Source organism: Papio anubis, chromosome 4 (genome assembly GCF_008728515.1).
Source record: "Papio anubis isolate 15944 chromosome 4, Panubis1.0, whole genome shotgun sequence".
NCBI lineage: Eukaryota > Metazoa > Chordata > Mammalia > Primates > Cercopithecidae > Papio > Papio anubis.
In genome coordinates, this window is record NC_044979.1 from 26,177,603 (window position 1) to 26,194,464 (window position 16,862).

The 16,862-nt window shown below is 44.8% G+C and overlaps 1 protein-coding gene across 1 annotated transcript in view; it reads left to right on the forward strand.

Annotated features, from left to right (window-relative positions):
- PLXNA4 (plexin A4) overlaps nucleotides 1-16,862 on the forward strand; it is a 455,015-nt gene that overhangs the window by 205,678 nt on the left and 232,475 nt on the right. The window lies entirely within an intron of this gene.

The window sequence follows — 16,862 nt, forward strand, 5'->3', positions numbered from 1 at the left end:
CCACAAGTCATTCCAGAAATGAAACTGTACAACGTTTATTTTAGAGATGGGGAAACTGAGCCCCCAAAGGGGGAGGGTCTTGCTGAAGACAGAGGTGAGCCTAGAATCCAGTTTTCTGACTTTCAGCCTAACCCCACTCACCATCACACTCTTGCCCCATGCACGAGCGCGCGCGCGCGCACACACACACACACACACACACACGCCATAGGAAAGACCGGGGAAGCAAGGCCTGGAAACCCCTGGAGGGACACCTTCTCCAGTGTACTCAAGGGACCATTATTCACTAGTGCTTTTGATTGACTCACTGCTGAGCTCTCTCAGCTTATTGATGGAGCAGTTAAATGAACCAGACATAGACTTCAATGAGATGAGCCCTTAAGTTTGTTTCCTAGACCTTCAAATTTGGTGAGAAGCCATTGCTATCCCGGAAATGCCCAAATCCAGCTCTTGGGAGCCCTGGTAGGAAAGGCATTCACGAGGACGGACGTCTGTCAGGGAAGGTTTGGTGCAGTCTTCCCCAGGGAGGGGGGGACATCTCCATTGGCATGGACAGTAACCCTGAGAGCTTACATTGTGCTTTTAGGTGCCAGGTTCCTGATATTATTAACTGAGACAAGGCAGGTGTTCTTGTTTTCTCCAGTTAACAGATGAAGAATATGCGGATTAAGTGACGTAGTTACTGTAATAATTCACCTAAATTCACACACTAGAAGCATCAGCCCTGGGAGTCAAACTGGGTTTTTCCCATCCCAGAGCCCACTTAGCTTAACCACAGGACTAAACAACAAACGTAGTGGGAAAAAGGAACCATCATTCTCTGCATTCCCTCAGCAAGACCACGGAATGGGAATTTTTGGTGATAAGGAAAATTCCTGATAGTTTGGGATGGTTTCACTAATGTCCAGTCCAGGCAGAAAGGAGGCTAAATGACCTTCTTTTAAGTCCAGTGACTTCTTGACGACTTTATGGAGAAAGGAAGAGTCTGTCAAGCTGGCTGCCACTCTCAGATGTCAACAGTGCCCTGGGTTGGGCCGCATCCAGGCAGCGCAGCCTCTTAATGGCTGTGAGCTGGCATGAAACCACTGCCCCAGTGCAGAGAGGACAAGGAGTCTAAAGCTTTGTGCTCTGGCAGGCTAGCTCTGATCTCGCCAGCTGCCAGGGCTTTGGGGAACAAAGAAAGGCAATGAGTTTCTTTCTTGTTAGCCCATTATTTGAAAGCTGCGTTTCTATCCAAATATCCTGTCATTTGCTCTGTATGACAAAGTCTGGACACCAATATGTCATAACCAAAATGTGAATGGCTTCCTCCTACCATGTCTGCCCATCCCTCCCCATTGTTCCCTCCCCACACCCAGCTCCGCCTTTCCCACAAAGGGGTCTGCATTCCAGAGGGCAGCATCTGAGCCATCCCCCTGCCCAGGGAAACATTGCTGCTGATGAGTGAGAATGTTCTTCCCCACTAGAGCACTGGTCCTGGCCCAGGGACCACACCAGGCAAGTGACAAAGGGGATGGATTCAAGCTATTGCTCCTCCACCCTGGTGCTCTGCTGAGCAAGACAGCCACAGGCAGCAGGAGGGGAGGGCAATTTGCCACGTGCCCCTGGCCAGGCCCAGGCCATACCTGGATGACTTCAACTTGAATTTCTCCAACCTTTATCTCTTTGTGACCCTTCAACTTCTCTATAAAGGTTTTCAAACAGGCATTATAATTGAAATGGAAGAACAGATGGTGGCACTATGATGGTTTCTCAAAAAATTAAATACAGAATTACTATATGATCCAGCAGTTACACTTCTGGGTCATGCCCAAAAGAATTGAAAGCAGGAGCTCAAACAGATGTACAACCATATTCATAGTAGAATTATTCACAAAAGCCAAAAGATGGAAGCATCCCAAATGTCCACCAACAGATAAATGCATAAGACAAATGTGGTCTATCCATATAATATAATAGAATATTATTCAGCCTTAAAAAGAAAGGAAATGCTGATATGTGCTACAACATGGATGAACCTTGAAGACATATGCTAAGTGAAATAAGCCAGATACAGAAGGACAAATACTGTATGATTCTGCTCGTATGAGGTTCCTAGAGTTGTCAAACTCCTAGAGATAGGAAGTATAATGATGGTAGCCAGAGGCTGGGGGAAGGGGAGAATGGGGAGTTGTTTAATGGATTCAGAGTTGTAGTTTGGGAAGATAAAATAGTTCTGGGGGCTGGGTGCAGTGGCTCATGCCTGCAATTCCATCACTTTGGGAGGCTGAGATGGGTGGATCACTTGAGGTCAAGAGTTCAAGACCAGCCTGGCCAGCATAGTGAAACCCCATCTCTACTAAAAATACAATAATTAGCCAGGCATGGTGGTGCGTGCCTATAGTCCCAGCTACTTGGGAGGCTGAGGTAAGAGAATCGCTTGAAGCTGGGAGGCAGAGGTTGCAGTGAGCCAATATCGTGCCATTGCACTCCAGCCTGGGTGACAGAGTGAGACTCCTTTTCATAAATAAATGAATAAATAAATAAAGTTTTGAAGATAGATGGTGGTAATGGTTACATAGCAGTGTGAATGTACTTAATGACACTGAACTTTACACTTAAAAATAGCTAAAATGGTAAGTTTTATGCTATATATATTTTACTACAATAAAAGGTAGCATGCATGCATGTTTCACAAATTGCAAAATTTATATACATACATGAATTTTCCTGTTATTATTATTTTTAATGATAGGGCACCTGTGACTCAGAAAAAATCTGTGTCTTTCCCAAAGTCATGGTTTGTAGTCTTTTGACTTCAAGTCAATTGTTCTTTTAAGTGTACCAGGTTGGCATAAACATAGCATATGATACCAGGACTTTCTCCTAACCCTTATGGCAGACATCAGTTAATGGGTCACTATACTTTCTGACTAAGTGCAAATTCAACCCCATAGTCATTCTTAACACAGCACTATAGGAAGTCACTATCAATCAGTCAGAGTTAGCATGCAAGTTGCAACTTACTCCCATCTCTGCGCTTCTAGCATTTGCATGAGTTTCTTAGTCTGGCTGCCCCTGATTTATCACTATTTTGTGTGAAGTTTTGAAGATGCATAAGATTGGTGTAGAAAGCGTGTGGTCCTCCTTGGAGAGCAAGGGGGCTAGTTACACCAATTCCCAACCCAGAAATGAGTGCTTGTGGTCTTGTCTTGTCTTGAATATTGCTATCTCAAGCCGCCTCTCTGAGCTTGTAGTAGCCCTACCACATCAATAGTATCCCTCCCTGCAGGTGGCTCTACAGCAAACCCATTGAAGACGGAAGTATGAACTGGAGGCCTCTCCATCTTGCTCTTCCCATCTCGGCCTTACTTGACCATGTATCAAGGCCTCTAAATGGTCTCATGACTTAAGTGGGCCCAGGGGAGGGGAGAGGGCCTATGATTAAGAGAATCCCTGGTGGCTGTAGTGGCCTTGGAAACCATCTCTTATTACATGCTGCAGATTTTCATTTGTGGATTGCCTGGGCTTAATAGCTATTCGTACCTCACTTTAGATCCAGTTGAGTTACTGATGGAAGTGAAGGAAAGAAGGGAACAAGATTGGTATCAATTTCTCTTCTTCTTTTCCTTTTTCAAATGTTCTTTTCTTTGAAAGATCAAAGGAGGGCCAAATAGAACTTTTTTTCACACACGCGTGCACACACACACATGCAGCCACACCCCCACCATAATAGAACACAGGAGGGAAAATTCCAGCAAACAAAATTGTTCTCAGACATCTTTTTATTTTTCCTTTCAGTGGCTTTGATTTAGTCCCCTGGCTTTAATCAAAGTGTTCAAGGAGGCACAGAAATGATTCTGTTAAACAAATTTCTGGCCTCACTCCCTCTTCCTGCTCTAACCTTTCCTCCTTCCACCCCACTCTCCACATTTTTTATTTTTCTTATATTAATGTGGGTTGGGAAAAAATTCTCTTAGCAAAAGAGAAAGTGAGGACTGGGGAGAATCTTATTTTCCAAACTAATAACTGGTTGCGGTCCAGCCTTTGCAGCTGACATACCAATCTCCAAACTTGATTGTCCCTTTCCTCCTTCCTTCTTTACTAAATTCATCCATCACTCTGGGCACAATAAATAAAAGACTCAATAAGCAAATCAATCAATGCATCATTTTCTGTAGCTCACGAGGTACCTACAGTGCAACACATGTGGGCTCTGTTCTTCAAGCAGTGAGTGCGCACACAAGGCATCGTGGACCTGCAGGGGCCTTTGAAGAGGCTAGCTTCTGTCACTGGGCTGGCACAGTGGGACAGCCCTCATGATTGTCATCTGCCAACCTGGGACACTTCTCTCTCTCCTAGCTCTTCCTAGTTTTCCCTGGAAGGTACCCCATGAGTTCACATCTGGAGCAGAGCAGCAACCCTCCCCCTAGGGCTCATTACAGCTGAGTCCTTGGGGAAGGGGATGGCACAGAGGACGATCCATGTTAAGGCCAGTATCTTCAAACAGACTGTCAGGCAGCTGGAAGTAATACAATCAATTTTACTCATCTCTTTGCTCCATTTACCATGCATTCTGCAAACATTTAGTGAGCTCCTATGCCAGGTTAAGAACAAAGCCACCACCAGGGATAAAATGTGCATTCAGCAGATGTGGCCCCCATCTTCAAGCGGAATGCACTCAGTAGACTTGAGGTGGGAGAAGAACAAGACAGGGGCTATCCAGGGTGCTGTGCAGGACTGGGTACGCTAATGCCAGCCCAATGCAGAGGGCAGTACCCACTGTCTCTCTCTCTCCACAAGCATACAGGCCTCTGTGCCATCTTCTGAGCTCTGAGGTTGACAGAGGCACTGGACACCCTGCAACAACTCTACGGGGGGGTTTGGGGCCTCTTCTTCCAAATAGGTCCATTTTTATCTTTTTGTTGTTGTCGAGAGAAACATTCAGCTCAGAGGTCACTGCAAGACCTGTCATGATATATTCTTGCTAAGGAAAGGATAGAACAGGACACTTATTGTTTGGTAACCCCATAGTCCTAAAGAGAAACTGAGTATCTGATCTGTGTTTTTAGTGAGTGCCACCTTTGCTGTGATCTTCATAATCTCCTGTCTTGGTGCAATGGGATAGGCAGAGATGATGCCTGGGACCTGGCACGGATGAATAATTGACAGAGCATATTCTCCTAAGCTGTCTTGGGGTTCATTAGGAAGGCCTGAGGGACAACAAGAGCTCTCATGGCAGCTACATGTGGATGAGGGACAGGCCCACCTGGAGATCCTGACTTCTTGGTCTCTCCCACCCTCTGAGACCATGTTTCTTAGTGACTGCCTGGCAGAAAGGTAAGCTTAGGTAGAGAAAGTGCCCATACCTTTAAGGTACATAGCAATGGTCCCAGGAGCTGTGTAATCTTGTAGGATAAGAAAAGGGATGTTGTGTCTTTAACATCAGGTCCCTAAAGGGAATATATTTGTTAAACATTATACTTACCCTTCAGCTGCTGAACTCCATGGCAAATGAGAACTCAATAGCAATTGAGAACTATATAGCAATTGAAACCACACTGAGGCCCATTACTGTTTCTCAAATGATGCTTTCATTTAGATAAGACAGGCAATTATGCATCTTGATTAGGTCACTGCTCCCAAGGGGATAAGGTATTTTTCAGGATTTCCCCCCTCCCTATAAATAATGCCCTAGAACTACATCCAGTCTCTCAAATATCCTTTTTCTTTTTTCTCTCTAGATACAGATAATGAAATAAAAACTTAGATACAAAGACACAGACATACACACATAGACACATGCAGGCAAAGCTCTATTTTTATCTCTCTTATCTTAACACTTAGGAGCATTGAGATGTGTGAGTCTTTGTGGCCAGGGTGGGAGAGATCAGAAATAATAATTTAAGACCATAGGTGTACATTTTTCTTTATTTTACAAAATATGTTTACATGTATTATTTCTTTCGATTACTGCCGCAGTCAAATTAAGTGAACAGAACAGGTATTAGGAGCCTTGACAGCCAGGCATGGTGGCTTGTGCCTATAGTCCTAGCACTTTGGGAGGCCGTGGCAGGTGGATCACTTGAGGTCAGGAGTTCGAGACCTGCCTGGCCAATATGGTGAAACTCGTCTCTACTAAAACTACAAAAATCCGGCATGGTGGTACACACCTGTGGTCCCAGCTCCTTAGGAGGCTGAGGCAAGAGAATCGCTTGACTCTGAAGGTACAGGTTGCAGTAAGCCGAGATTGAGCCACTGTACTCCAGCCTGCGTGACAGAGCAAGACTGCATCTCAGGGGAAAAAAAAAGCAACTTTGACTTTTTCCTTCTGAAATAGGAGAGAGCCAGACATAAAAAACAAAACTCTCAGGTGCCTTCCAGGTCTAACTTTGAGTCTCTTTGTATTACCCGTTTACAGAGGAGAAAACTAAGACAGGAAGGTTGAATGGCTTTCTCAGGGCTACCTCACTAGTCAGGCCATTGGTCTGGGTCTACAGCCCACGTGGTCTGATTCTGGTGCTTTTTCGTCTATATGATTCTAAGTCCTTCAATGGATTCTCCTTGCATCCATGATAAAATCAAGTGCCCCTCATGTATCCTGCAAGATCCTGACTTTTCCAGGCCTTGCCTTGTCTGGCCCTGCCTGTTTTCAACCTTCAAGTCTCAATCACCCTGCTCTGTCCTGAGCAAGCTCACCCTAGCCCTGCCTATGAGATTGTGCCCAGCAATACTCGCCCATAAGGCATTCATCTTTTCTTCACAGAACTTGACATAGATGTAATTATATACTCACTTGTAAAAGTTGTTTTAAAAGCTTGTTTTTATCCCTTTATTCTTAGCACCTACCCAAGTCACTGTCATACAGTAGGCATCAACTTAATATTTGTTGAATGAACACATGCATTAAGGAATTAACTGTGAGTAAATAATGGCCTGGAACCTCTACATGGCCATACCCGAAGATTCTAAATTACTTCCAGGTAATTTAATAAAACACAGTCATATCCTCAGTCTGTTTTCTTCTCCACCAACCCTCTCCTCCAAATTACTTGGCCATTTGAGAGCTGCTGCTCTCTAGCTATACTGGCAGGCAATACCTTTTCTTAAAACTTTGCTCTCCCCAAAAAGAGTGTGGGTACATTGCATCAGGCTCACTTGTTAGTAGAAAGGGCAGCCCTTGTAGACAAGTGAACTTGAACCTCCAGCCCCACCCTGGTTTCAGATGAGAAACCTGAGTCACACACACTTGCTACAGATGACAAACATCTGGGCTGAATTGGAAGTGGGGAACAAAAAGGATTTGTATATTTCAAAATATCTGGATAATTAAATAAACTTCTCAATTCCCTTCCAGATAGTTGATGCCACATAGATGCAGCCACAGCAAGACTTCGTTTTGGACTCTAAAAAACAAGTTAGCAGTGGCAGTGGAATTTGAATCTTGTTCACAAATCCTCATCTCCATTGAGACACACTGGCTGGGAAAAAAAATATATTGTTGTCCTTTCCCCTGAATGGAGTGCTCTGTGTCTAACAACCTCCTGCTTTCTGGCATGGATTTCTCTGTAATTCCTTTCTCTGACTTTGGCCTAACAAAATCCTTCACTTTAACTTGGGCTCAGCCCAGCGCTGGTATTTATTTACTAGAGTTGCCTGAGGAGTTCTAAGACCACCAGGTGTATGCAGAAATCTATAAAAACACAATGCAATTTCCAAACACTGCAGTAAACTCCCCCTAAAGAGTCTGCTATCTTCGGGGAGGTTAGACTGAAAAGAAGGTTTGTGTTGGCGGCAAAGAGAAGGCTGAGTGGCTTTCTACAAATTGAATGAGGACAGACCTTAATTCCTCTTAGGAAAAGTTCTGAACCCCTCACATGCCTGGGATGGGATGTCAGAGACTCTGGCGGATCCTATCTTCATGGCAACCAGGGGAAAGACAACATCCTGCCATGCAGGTATTTTGGCATCTTGGTCTTTTAAGATTCCAAACTGGACATGGATTTGGGACCAAACTATTGCCCTACTCTGGGGGGCACTATTTACAATGAACAAATGAATTGATACTCTCATTTGGCTGAGAAGGTGGACAAGAGCAGTTTTCCTTGAGACATGCACTCCTGATGACGAGAAGACTATGCAAGAAACCCTTTGCTGAGGTGGATTAGGAAGGCAAGAAGGATGCAAAGGAAAGAGGGAGGGCAAGTGAAATACAGGGCACAGAGCTTGGCACTCAGTGTTCAGTGCTCTCAGCTGAGCAGGCTGGCTCTCCAGCCCCTCCTCTGTTTACTCCATGTGCCCTGCAAAGATTATCCTTTCCTATGGCTGCCATGAAAAAGGTGGGAAAATTCTGCTGTTTTTAGATGAAGATGGTGTCTCTGGCCACGTGTACATTTTTTCCAGGTTCTTGTGTCTGGAAGAGACTATGGCTGGTCAACATTCCTTAGCCGACACCCATCTCTCCATTTGGACACCACACCTCTCATAGGCAGAGATGTTGCCTCTAATGTTGAAGCCCTTTGGAAACAGGTGGTTTCACAACCTTCCTTAGGAATCCTTCCCCAGGCCCCTCTGTCTTCCTCATCCTTTAATGAGAATCCCTCAGGGAGTATTTTTGGCTTTCTAACACATGTTCCTTCCTCAGAGAAGGAAGGCTGGCTTCCATTTCTCATAGGAGAGCCACCCATGGAGAGAAATAACTCTTACAAAGTCCTGCCTCCAAATTCTGTTTCGATTAGAATTTTGATGGGCTCTCTATCTGATCTTTAGCAATCCTTTTTGTTTTCCCCTGGACTTCTCAGAACTTGCTTAATAGAGGGAACCAATATTGCCTGGACTAGAAAAAGAAACCCTTTGCTAAGGTGGATTGTTCTGGCAAAGGGTTAGGTCCATAATACTCCTGTCCTAGCCTTACTTCTCTTTTGGTGGACAACAGCAGTGGATGCAGATCTGACCTTGGGAAACGACCAAAGCAGGTAGTAAAGAGAGGACATCCTTGCAAGGGTTTGCCCTTATAGGGCGCTCTTTGTTCAGCACAGGAGTGAGAATATGGGAATCTTCAAAACACGAACCTTCTAGTCTTGTTTTTTAACAACAACATTGACCAAATGCAGGAAGTTCATCTTGAACATCACTGTTTATAAACGGCTCAGCAATGTTTACCATGGTTATAATTGGTATCATTAAGCTTATGTGACATTATTAATGCAGCTGATTAAATTACTATAAACCCAACTTTGCCATTTACACAAACAGCTGTATCTGAGCTTCAGGCTTTGCCATTTGAGCACCTGGGTAGAAAAACAGACCCACCGGTGGGCCCAGTTGGGAAGAACATGGAACCCCAGCTGCTTCTCACTGATCTGCTAGGTAGAGCTTCTAGGAAGATCTGTCTCAAGATATCTTCACCTTGTATGAGTAAAGTGGTTTCCCTTTCTAAAGCAGTTCTTCAAAACTGGACATCCCAAGTCCATTAATGTATGTTCAAAAGGAGCATAAATATCTCCCCTCTTGCTCTCCTATCCCCAACCCCCTCCTCCCTCTTCCCTTTAAACCTGCATCAGTTGCCCACTGATATGTTGGGGTCATTTCTCAGCCTTGTCCTACTATAGAAATCTACTCTCTGTCATATAACAAACTGGTACCTTCTTACCTCCCCGTACACTTTGCAAAATGAATACTCCCTCCTTCTGGAAACACTTTTCTCTGTTGGTATCATATGATCTCCATTTCTCTCCTTCTCTCTCCCTCCCTAAAGCCTCTTGATTTTCCCCCTTCCCCCTCTCCCTCTACCCCACCTCCTCCCTCTCTTCCTAGTCATAGGCAGAGGGATTTATATGCCTATTTGTAATTGCTTGCCTCATCCCACACTAGGATACAAACTACACGAGAAAAGGGATTTTCTCCTATTTGTGGCTGCATCTCTTGTTCCTAGGACAGTGCCAGGCACATGGTTAGTACCAGGTAAATATTAATTGGCTGAATGGGAGAGTCTGCCGAGCACCCAATGGTCTTATTTGTCCAGACTTGTGATGAAGGTGGGGATCACTCTGGCTGCACTTTTTGCTCACAGCCAGTGGGGCTGGCCCCTTTCAGCTAATGGAATCTGACGTCAGCTGTCTTGGGGGATTTATCAGTTAGGATGTTTTGGTTGCAACTAACAGAGACTGACTCAGGTCATCTTAAATCAAAAAGGGAATTTATGGGGAAGGATATCGAGGCCTCCCAGAATTGATGGCTAGCTGGAGGAACAGACTTGGACGAAGTTCAGGAATTGGGACACAGGAAGCTGGAAGGGTGATAGCCATCTCTTAGCAGGAAGCATCGTCCCTGTAGTGACTCACCACAGACATCCTGAAGAGTGTGTAAGCATCCTTCCTTACCAGTGCATTACCTGCTGGAGATCCAAAGGCTTGGGAGCAAGTCTTCATGAACCAGCCCAGGGCCCTGACCACTAGAGGCAGGAAGAGGAGGCATCTAGCTCTTTGAACTTCCAAAGTGGGGGCACTTGGTCCTGCCTGAAACCAAGATCTTCCATCATGGAGGGTTATACCTAAGGAAGGAGTGCTTGGATCCTGGACACCCCTAAAATAAGACCAGTAGAAGAAAGCAGGCATTTGCCTCATCTTTTATGAATTGCGTTTCAAAACCACTAGACTCATGTATGCTCATGCTGAAAAGGGGCTCACGCACCTTCTCCACATTTTCCTGGGGCTGTCAGCCAGTTGCCTCCCATAGGGCCCTTGTGAAAATTCCCACCACTTCTCTAATTCTCTGCCTTTGCCACATCTCTACGTGCTGGTTGCTAAGTGGAGGGAGGAGCTAGAGCATCTTCCTTTTTGAAGAAAAAGAATCCCTCTCCAAGAGCTTTCCCTGTCCTGATTAATTAGAGCCATCTGCAGGGCAGGGGTACATTAGGACATGCACACGTGGACAGACAAGCACATCCAAGAGCCATTCACCAAGAAGCCTGCCCCTACTCCAGTGACCTACCTACATTAGTGCTAAATAGCGCTGATGATAATGATGATGCATTATGATCAAAAGTTATTTTTATGAAAGACTCCTGCCTACCACCCTCTGCCATCAGAATAGTCTATTCCCTGATGGGGAAAGAAGAACTGTAGTAGAATAGGAGCAGAAGTGGGAATATAAAACACTTTGACTCCAGATAACTGAGCCCTAAAAAGAGTTTAGACCCCAGTGGGTTTCAAATAAAAACTCCTCCTGGCTAAATTGTGAGTACCGTGAGTTCACAGGGATACATGTTTGTGGATTTGAGCTCATTCCTGATTTAAACCCCTTAATATGCACAGGCTCAGTGTGCAGTGTGCGTGCACACACACACACAGTGCTGGTGCCCCAGGCTTACAGGCATACACACTTCTGGCTGTAATGATTCAGATGCCATTAATCCAAACCCGCCAGGACAGTTGCTCCTTTGATGTCCCCTTGGGGGAACATTCCAGGAGGTCCCACTCTTACTGATGTGGAACTCTCTGGGGGTCAGTGAGCAATGAGGACATGTGTTGGGGGTTGGAGGGGAGAAGAAAACCCTGGGCTTAGGCTCCATGAGGAAAACAGATCTGACTTGAAAAGAATTCAGACTTTGAGGGGTTGCAAAGCTTTCAAGAAGCACAACAGACTTCATTAATACCAGACTGTGAGGACCTTCCCTACAGAAAGCAAGGCAACTGACACCTCATTGCAGGGCTGGACAAGATACTGCTTGCCCCCCACCTCAAGTTCTCCCTGTAATAAATGGGGGAAATTTATGCTTTCTCTGACTCTCAACCATAGAACCAAGTCATTCATAGACTTGTTGGGTCAAATAAGAACAGCAGAGGAAGCTAATGCAGGGATGAAATAAATTATGCTTGTGTTTTTTTGTTTTGTTTTGTAATGAAGTTTTCCTCCAGCTTCAGGAAAGTCAATATCCCAAATACACAGAACTTGCCAAACAGATATTTCAAGATGTGATAATATGTATTAGGAGGAGAAACTTCCTAGTGAATACAGAAAGAAATGCAGTTTGTAAATTTCAGCTTTACAAGCAACTTTTCCAACATAAATATATATAGCATAGAACCGAGTACACAAATCTGTGATTAAGTAATAATGGTAAGATTATAGCAATTGGCAATGCACTGATGCTAAGTTGATACCATAACAATTAGTCCTCAAATATGATTTAATAAAGGAATAAGCACATATTTAAGAATGGATCTAAGAACAACTTAGAAAGTAATCACAAAAAGTGTTCTGGGATGGAGCCATAAAAACTGGGCCAATAAATCTCAGCCAGCCAACCAGACATTCTGTTATTTGATAAAACTAATAATGCAAAACTTATTGCTATAGCAGAAACGTCATAAAAATGTAGTAAAAATAAACAAGCACATGGCTCTGGCAGAAGAGCTAAAAACAAGCGTGGAAATTGAAGACATCAAAGTATAGCCAAGAAACATCTTGGCAAGTGGGAGCAGGCGATGTTCACATATATTAGTGGAAAATGTTAAGGAATTTGGGAGTTTTTTTCGTGTTTGAGCAATATTTTGGGAAGTGATATTTCATACATACTTGTCTCTGTACCAAGATATTTCCCCTCCCAAGATTATTTTGTAACGTACTTGACTGGTGAGGTCTGTTACTTTTATGATGCCTTTTGGTAGAAAAATTTGAAATTTGTACAGCAAAGGGGAGAAGGCGCTAAACGTTATTAAGCCTCCTACTCATCACCTTACCTGTATTATCCCAATTAATTCTCAAAGCAATCCCAAGTGGAAGGAAAGCGTGTTCCTATTTTACATAGGAGGATGCTGCAGCTTTGAGAAGTTGGTCACAAGTATCTGGAAACTGTCACCAGCCCCGAGAGTGTTCGCTTCCCCATTATGTGTGAACTTTTTCCCATATCCCTCCTCTATTCAGCTTCTACCACCTGCCCCTGAGGGTCTTTCAAGGATTGACCAGGCAGGGGATGGGAGGAGATTCAAAGGTCAAGGTAAACTCTGCTCCAACCCCAAGTCCCCCTCTTCCTTACTGTCCCATGAAACACCCCTGCACCTCCCACTGCCAATCTCATCCACAGTGGCTTGGAAGCAGGAGCGGTGAGGCTGGCCTCCCTCCTGGGGACTCTACTCACAGTCTGAAGTCTGCTGCCCAGCCTGGGCAGGCACCCACAGCTCTGCACCTCCTACAGCCACCGAGGACCGGAAGCCAGCCAGGCAGGGATGGGCACACGTAGGCGAGAGGGGGGCCTGCTTTAGCCTCCGGGCTCTTATCAAAAGAGGAGGAGGAAAACAGCTGTGTTTTGGATCTGAAGGGGTTACAGGGCCTGCTCAGCCCCTGGGATGGCAGCCAGCAGGGGAAATGGGGAAGCTGTGAGGAGAATAGTAAGTTTCTCCTTGCAGGGACCCTATTCCAGCTGAATGCAGCCTCCTCGCCCTTAAATCCAATTAAAGGCCGATATTATGTCAGTGGAAATGTATGCCAATCCTAATATAGTCTAATAAGCCTTAAAATAGCACTCTGTAAGTGGAAAGCCCTGTGGTTTAATTTGATTCGCAGCCTAATAACAGGCTTAATAAGAGGGAATTGGCCCCCTTTTATTTTCCAACTGGTCTCTGCATGCTCTTTTCTTCTTTTCTTTCTTTGTCTCCTTTTTCTCTTTCTCTGGAGCTCTGTGGAATGACCAAGCGAGGCGGGAGTGAGCAGGAGGTGGGCGCATCTTCCCCCACATTGCTTCCAGCTCAGAGGCCTGGCACCTGCTACCTGAGTGTGGTTCTGGGATTCTGGGATGTAGCAGGGACTCCAGGTCCTTGGCTGGGTCCTACATGTGACTTGACTCCTGGTGCACATGGACAAGGTGCTTCCTGTTGGCTTTGTTGCCTTCCATCGTAAAGGAGAAGGTAGATGGGAAGTACCTCAAGGCACGTATCTTGGGCATGCACCTTTGGATGAGAGAGGCCTCATCACTTTCTTCCTGGGCCTTGGGTCTCCCTTCCCAGGATGTTGGAGCCAACGGCCATTTTCACACACCCTCTGCTAGAGATGACGGGGTGGCCAGCCATGGGCAAGTCTTATCAACACAATCTGGAAACTGAATCCGCTTTATGGAACTTTGAATCAATTCTTTGGAAGGACAAAGGATTCTCAAACATTTAAAAAGCAGAGTTTTTGAATTTAAAGTACTCTTAAAAAAACAGCTTTAATGAGATATTCACATTTGGTATAATTCACCTATTTAAAGAGTACAAGTCAATGGCTTCTGCAATTCCGTAGCTTTTACTATAATTATAGAGTTGCACAACCATCACCACAATCAATTTTAGAACATTCTTATCGCTGCAAAAAGAAACCCCACATCGCTTAGCCATCTCCCTCTCCAGCTCCACATGGCCCCCAGCCCTAGGTAGCCACTAATCTATCTTTCTCTATACATTTGTCTATTCTGGACATTGCATATAAATGGAATCTTACATGTAGTCTTTTGTGTCTGGCTTCTTTCTCACTCAGCATAATGCTTTCAAGGTCAGTACTTCATTCCTTTGCCTTGCCACTAATATTCCATTGTATGGATATACCACATTTTATTTACCCATTCTTTATTTGATAGACTTCTGGTTTGTTTCCTTTTTTGGCTATTCTGAATAATGCTACTATGAACATTTGTATACACGTCTTTGTCTGGATGTATGTTTTCATTTCTCTTGCATATATTTCAAGGAGTGGAATTTTGGGATCATATAGTAAATCTATTTCACCACTTGAGAAGGTGCCAGACTGTTTTCCAAAGCAGCTACCTCACTTCCATTCCCACCAGCGATGTGTGAGGGTTCCAATTGCTGCACACCCTCTTCAACACTTGTCATTTTCTATCGTTTACTCTAGCCATCCCAGCGGGTGGGAAATGGCATCTCCCGCTCATTGAGGCTATGATTTGCATTTCTCTGAATGGAGTTAATGTATTCTTTTATTTTTTATTTTTTATTTTATTTTTTATTTTTTGAGACAGACTCTCACTCTGTTGCACAGACTGGAGTGCAGTGACACAATCTTGGCTCACTGCAGCCTCCGCCTCTCTGGTTCAAGCAATTCTCATGCCTCAGCCTCCCACATAGCTGGGACTACAGGTGCACACCACCATGCTCGGCTAACTTTTGTATTTTTTAGTAGAGATGAGAGTTTCACCAGGTTGGCTAGGCTGGTCTTGAAATCCTGACCTCAAGTGATCTGCCCACCTCAGCCTCCCAAAGTGGTGGGTTTACAGGTGTGAGCCACTGCACCTGGCCCTGAGTTAATGTATTCTTGATCTGAACTGGTCTGCAAGTTAATAAACAATGAAAACAGAATTTAAACCTCAGCTGTGGTGATGATTAGCCAGCTCATCTTGAACCCCTTACTTCTCCGAATCTTAACTTCTGGCTTTGTGAACAGGAGGTTGGGATTTCGACGATTAACTAAGACAATGTGGGGAACGGCTTACAAGGGGGAGGGCTGCAGCATACATTCATTTCCTTCCCTTCACCTGGTCCTGATGTGTATGCCTCCATTTTCAGGACAGTACAATGGGAATGATATTTACTCCTGTGCCATCAATTTTTCAACAAGGTCAGAAGAAAAAATATACTTTGAAAAAAAAATGGACAGTGATGATGGGTTGAGTTGGGACAAAGGAAAAGGGCATTTGATGGCAAGATACGGAAATTGGAGTTTTAATTTTTTCTATTAATAAGCAGCAAGTGGTGAAAAGCAACATGATACCCATCTTCAGTAGAAGAAGGGTTATGATGGGGAGGAGAGTGACCAGCTGTTCCTGATCTCCACGAAGGACATCAGAAGGGAAAATGCATTTAAACTATGGGAAGCAGCCTGTAGCTTAGTTATTAAGATGAGCTCCTTTGCTGTCAGGGTCATGAAACATTGGAATGGGAATTTATCAAGTTTCCTGTCCCTGATGGCCTTTCCAAATATGATGAACTGCATCTAGGAGTGGGAATGAGATGCCCTGAGGCAGCTCTGTCCGGTACAAAAATGCTGCAATTCCTGGCATTGGCCCCCCTTGGTAGCCCTCCCTGTGTCGCCCTCTGCACACACCAGGCAGGGTTGCAGCCACTCCTCGTCCCCACTAGCCCCCCACCCCCACACCCTGCTTTGGCTGGACCCAGTTGCTCCCTCCTCTTTCCCTCAATGCTGTGGGGGAGATGCTGCTCTTCTCTATTTCAGTAGTGAATGACGTGGCTTCTATACATAGCACGGCTTATAACTTCTTTGGCAGCTCCTGGGTTGAAAGGTGCTGTTAAGAGAAAGGGAGGGGAAAAAAGAGCTAAATTACCCTTTTATTTATTTATTTTTTTAAAAAAATATTTCAAGAAAAGCTCAAACATGTGGTGCTTTACTTCAATTGCTCACTGAGACCGTTACGATCCTTGACCCATCTTTCGGAGTTGGATGGCTACCAGTGTCTTACCGAGGAGCAAACAGAAGTACACATGGGGAGCACAGAGGGGAGACTCAGACTTGGGACACTGCTCCCATTAGCAGCTCTGCCTCTGTCCATTCAGTGTGCAGTAGGGATGGTGGTGGCTTCCTCAACAAAAATTCTTTCCACCTCTCTCCCATAGCATAGTAACCAGGAAGTATAATAAGAATTACCTCCACCCCTAGGGCCTGAGGTGGGCTCCTATTGGCCTGAGCTAACCAGAGTGATTCTCTGCACTCCAGGGTTTGGCCAAAATACTTCTAAACCAATTGGTGTCCAGATGTCCCCTGGCCCCAGGGACTGGGGTCGCCCCCACCCTAATTTCTGGCTGTGCTTATTTTGCTTCCTATTGGTTACCAGGAACCTAAATATTGATCCCCACAGCCCTGGAAGATGCCAGGAG